The sequence below is a fragment of the Aotus nancymaae genome, unplaced genomic scaffold (genome assembly GCF_030222135.1).
Source record: "Aotus nancymaae isolate 86718 unplaced genomic scaffold, 86718_ANA_hifiasm-v0.15.2.pri h1tg000051l, whole genome shotgun sequence".
NCBI classification, from domain to species: Eukaryota; Metazoa; Chordata; class Mammalia; order Primates; family Aotidae; genus Aotus; species Aotus nancymaae.
The window spans coordinates 1,621,514-1,626,831 of NW_026988465.1; the positions used below are offsets into that span (position 1 = coordinate 1,621,514).

At 45.7% G+C, this 5,318-nt stretch overlaps 1 pseudogene; it reads left to right on the plus strand.

Annotated features, from left to right (window-relative positions):
* Positions 1-2,900: 2,900 nt before the first annotated feature.
* On the plus strand, positions 2,901-3,706 carry LOC105708671 (N-alpha-acetyltransferase 40-like; annotated as a pseudogene).
* The last annotated feature ends 1,612 nt before the right edge of the window (positions 3,707-5,318 follow it).

Sequence of the window (5,318 nt, forward strand, 5' to 3'; positions counted from 1 at the left end):
CCTGCATTTTTTCATTTCTGTCTGATATCATTTTCCTGAAGAATTCCCTTCAGTGTTTTTTTCAGTACAGGCCAGCAGGTGATTGTTTATTTTGCTTCATTTTTTGTCTAGTTTGGAATTGTAACTTGGCAAATATTTTCTTTCAAAATACTTTAAAGATATTCCTTTGGAATATTTTAGAGAAACTATTTCAAATATTTTGGAAAAATTATTCCAGGTATCTTTTCCTGCTTCCTGCATTTCTGTTGAGAAGTCAGCTTTCAGCCTTATTTTTGGGGGTGTGAAGGTGATGTGTTTCCCAGCATCCTCTACCCCCACTCTCAGCAGTTGTTTAGATTTGTCTCTTTGTCTTTGGTTGTTAGCTGTTTTATCTTGATGTGTTTATATGCAATTTTTGTTGACTTTGTCCTGCTTGGGGTTCCCGAACCTCTTAAATCTGAGTTTTGATGTTTTCTGTCAGTTTTGAATATTTCTTTTCAAATCTTACTTCTTCCATTTTTTCCTCTTCTTTTGGAACTCTCTTTACACTAATTTTAGACTGCTTATGTTTCACATCTAATTTTCCCTATATTTTTATTTTTTTTCTCTGCTTCGATTTGGATATTTTCTTTTTCTATTAACCTATCTTCCAATTCAATAATCTTCTTCTCTGCTTTCAAAACCACCTATTACATTTTTAATTTTAGATGTTTTATTTCTCAGTTCTAGAACTTGCATTCGTTTTGATATGATATACTGTCAGAAATGAAAGTGGACATGACCCTCTGCTTTTACATGTCCGAATTTTTTTTTTTACTGTTCTTTCTTCTCTTGTAGTCATCTGTTTTCACAATGTTACTGAATAACAACTGCAAATTTTGTTGGCTTAAGAAAACAATCACTTATTTTCTCTCAGATATTTGCACATTGGCTTGGGATCATTTAATTCATGTTGAGCTTAGCTGGGATGTATTCTAAGCAGCAGGCTGTCCAGATCTACTCAATGTCTTTCCCATTCCACTTGGACCAGAATGCTAGCCAGTACAGCTCCTCACATGGTGATGGTATAAGCATAAAAGGCAAGATTGTAACCATCCAGCGGATTCACCTTTCCTGCTGCCTAGACCGAGGCAATTTCTCAAGACAGGGATATTGCAACAGAGAAAAGAGTTATTCACACAGAGTTGGCTGTGTGGGAGAATGGAGTTTTATTATTACTCAAATCAGTCTCCCTGAGCATTTGGGGAGCAGAGGTTTTAAGAACAACTTGGTGGGTGTGGGGGAAGCCAGTGAGCCAGGAGTGCTGATTGGTCAGAGATGAACTTAGAGGGAGTTGAAGCTGTCTTGTGATGAGTCAGTTCCTGGGTAGGGGGCCACAAGATCAGATGAGCCAGTTTATTGATCTGGGTGGTGCCATCAAGTACAGGGTCTGCAAAATGTTTCAACCATTGATCTTAGGAGAAATTTAGGGAGGGTCAGAATCTTGTGGCCTCCAGCTGCATGATTCTTAAACCATAATTTCTAATTTTGTGGCTACTGTCAGTCCTACAAAGGTAGTCTACTCCCCAGGCAAGAAGGAGGTCTGCTTTGGGAAAGGGCTGTTTCATCATCTTTGTTTTAAACTATAAACTAAGTTTCTTGCAAAGTTAGTTCAGCCTACACCCAGAATGAACAAGCACAGCTTGGAGATTAGAAGAAGGTGGAGTCAGTTAAGTTAGATCTCTTTCACTGTCTCAGCCATAATTTTGCAAAGGTGGTTTCAAGATCTAAGTTAGGAATTAAACCTCTGGTCACATCATATCTACCTATAACTCATTGGCCAAAGCAAACCACATGGCTGAGTTGAAAGTCAAGGAGCAGGGAAATACACTTCTTCTCAAGTGTGAGAAACTGCAGTTAAATAAAAAAGGGAGTGAGGAAGAATCAGCTCCTAATTCAAGCAACTCTGCTTGTTGTTCTTATCTTGTAACATTAAAAATAAATATATATTTTTACTACTCATTTCCTGGGATTTTGGAAGGACAAGGAATTATATGTTCAGTCTCTCATTTTAACTCAAAATTTTACTTGTTTCTTGAGAGATTTTCATCTACTAATTTCACGATGTGATGCACTTCAAATGTCAAGTTGTATCCCTATTAGTTTTCTATTGCCATGTAACAAATCACCACAAATTTAGCATCTTAAAACAATACACATTTATAAATTCACTATTTTCATAAGTCAAGAGTCTGGCTCGGTCGCTCAGGCTGGAGTGCAGTGGGGCGATCCTGGCTCACTGCAACCTCGACCTCCCAGGTTCAAGCGATTCCCCGAACTCTGCCTCCTGAGTAGCTGGGATTGCAGGCACACGCCATGATACCCGGCTAATTTTTGTATTTTTAGTAGAGATGGGGTTTCACCATATTGAACAGGCTGGTCTCGAACTCCTGACTTCAGGTGATCCACCTGCCTTGGCCTCCCAAAGTGTTGGGATTACAGGCGCAAGCCACCGCGCCTGGCCTGAGAATGTTTTTATAGAGTAGCTTGGTGTAAACAAGAGGGCTCCGGGTTCAGAAAAAGGCAGACTTGGGTTTAGATCCTGGGTCTGCTACTTGGTACTCACGAGAACTAGAACCTTAGGAAGCACTGTAACTCCCTGGTCATCATTTACCTCTCCGTGAAATAGAGATAAGGATAAACTACAATAATTATATGTAATTCTATAAGCGTGTAAAACAAAAAAATAGAAAGTTATGAATAGAATTAAATCATAATATAATTTACAAACAAAATTATAAAATAAACATATATCCAGTCACCCCTCTGTATCCACAGGCCCTCTATGTCCTGCATTCATTAATTTAACCAATGTGGCCGGGGAGGGGATGCGAGCGGGCACCAGGGTGTGGTGGGAAGGGTGAGGGAGGGACGCGGAGCACATGCGCAGTGCGGGACCCCGCCATTTTGCCCGCGGGTCGCTGAGTGCCTGCCAGCAAATGGTTGAGGAGCTGAGGGTAGCCGAAGCTGTGGGGAGAAAGTGGAGCAAAGCCGAGGAGAAGAAACAGAAGTGGTTGGAGGAGCGAGCAGCCGTGGATGCAGTTTGTGCCGAAGGGGACGCCGCCAACAGGTTTGGAGGCCCTCTGGAGGCTTTCCTGGTGTACAGGAAATCTGATGGAAGTGGGTTGACTGTCTCTAGAGTGTAGGCGAGGGTCTGGACGGGAGTCAGCCGCCCTGGATTGGGCCTTCGACCTGACCAAAACCGATAGGCAGACCATGTATGAGCAGAGGGAGTGGGGCTGGAAGGACCGAGAGAAACGGGAGAAACCATAATGACCCAACTTGATACCTTGTCGTTTGGGAAAACAGCTCCCTCCTGTTGCCTTTTCTCACTTCCGGTTTGAGGGGGAGTGGGTGTCGGGGGCGGGGGGCAGAATGAAGTCCTGCATTGCTGCGAAGTGCAGGTGGGAAGCAACGCGGAAGGCCCTGGAGAATTTCCTTCTCTAGAGCCTGCAGCTCATGGCCAAGAGCACACAGATGAAGGAGGTTATGATAATGGTGTTCAGGCAAAATCATGGCGCCTACCAGTTCTTCAGAAAAGCGCTGCAGTTTGAAATTGATGACTTCCCCCAGCATGTCCGGTTGTTGTGGGGAGGACTGCTCCTATAAGATCCTGAGCTGAAGGACCAAGTTTGGGGACAGCCAGCATGCCCACACAGGTGGGCACTGTAGTGGCTGCTGCCACTGAACTCCCACAGTCACTTGCAAGTAACAGTGCTCTCTTCTAATGCGTGTCCTCTCCCCTGGTCTCACCATTTGCCGGTTGTCATCAGATCTGTGGTCTCTTCAGCCCTGCACCTGCCGGGCTGCACCCTGAGAACACAGAACCTCAGGAGAAATGATATGAGCAGCTTTTCTCCTCTTCCTCTCTCCTGGAAGACAATAATGCCAGGAGGGAAATGAGGAGAGGGAAGAGTGGGTAGAGGCTTGGTCATGAAGCTCATCCTCACACAGTGGGTGCCTCCTCACCTGGCTCCTGGGGTGGAGGTTGCCCCACTTCTCTGTAGCTCCTAGATTTCTGGCAACCTCCCCTCTCCCACATACACACTTGGGAAAATGGAATGTTTATGTCCACCGTTATGAAAGTCCTGGAGTCCTGGGTCTGTGGTTTGGAAACCGAAAGAGGAACACATTGGATATAAGATCTGGGCATAGAGAGAGGCTTCAGAGAGACTTAGGCTCTTGCAGGTGGAATGCTCTGATGGAGACTGTGGGAAGATCTTTTGTGCCAAGATGCAGGGAAGTGAGGAAAGCTCTTTCCTGCTGTTTTTATGAATCCATGGAGTGGATACAGCCTGGGACCAGCAGCCTCTGGGAGGAAGTCTGGCTCTCCATCGCTGTCAGTGTTGAGAGAGGCTGAAAGGAGGATGTGTTGTATGGGACCCGCCATGGGGATGACTGCTTCTCTAGGCTCTTGGATGTTGCTGCATTCATCTCTTAGTCTTATGGCAGTGACTTGAGCTTTTTATTCATAGAAGAAAACCAGAGGTTCTGCTTGTTTCCCCCTGCCAGTCCTCACCATTCTTTCTCCTCTGCTTCTTCCTTGTACCCCGGATACCTCTGTTCTTAGTCTCTAGGGGAGAATAACATTAGGGGGCCCCTCATCTTCCCCTAGAGGGACTCCTCATTCAGGGGATAGTTAACGCCTTTTCCCCTCATCTGTTGGTGCTGATAGCTCTCTGAGGGTAAGGGCATCCCTCCCCACCACCACCCTCGCTCTTCAGAGAGCCCCCAGACAGCAGCAGGCCCCCTGCCCTCACTCTCCAACCTTGCCCCTCACTGCCTCAGTGAGGCACTAGTGCCACTGCCATGACCTAGCTAGGCCATAGTTCTGGCTGCAGCAGGAATGCCTCTCAGTGGCCAAAACAGCTGCTTTTCTTTCTGAGGTCACCCTGTGGCAACAGGCTGGAGCAGGGGGAGAAGGCCTTCCTCCTCTCTCATAGGTAAAGAGGATGCAGCCTCAGAACTAATAATCATCTTGATCTCTAGACTTTGTCCTCTTTCAGGTAAGAAAAAACAAATCCTTATCGAGGAAAAATCACGCAGCACCTCCCCTTGGACATCCCTGAGCTCTGCTTTAGGGGGTATCATAAAGGTTCTGGCCTTTGTGAAGTTGCTTTCCTGGAGGTCTTTTGGTCTCTCTGATCTTAGCATCTGCTCCATCCTCTCCTCAACTCAGGCAGTGTGTTCTGGTAGATCTCCCCAGAGTGGTTCTTGCTTCTCACCTGGATTCCTAATTGTGCAGACGCCTGTGTACACAGGCCTCCCTTGCCCAGCCTGGTCCCTCTGCTGAACACTCT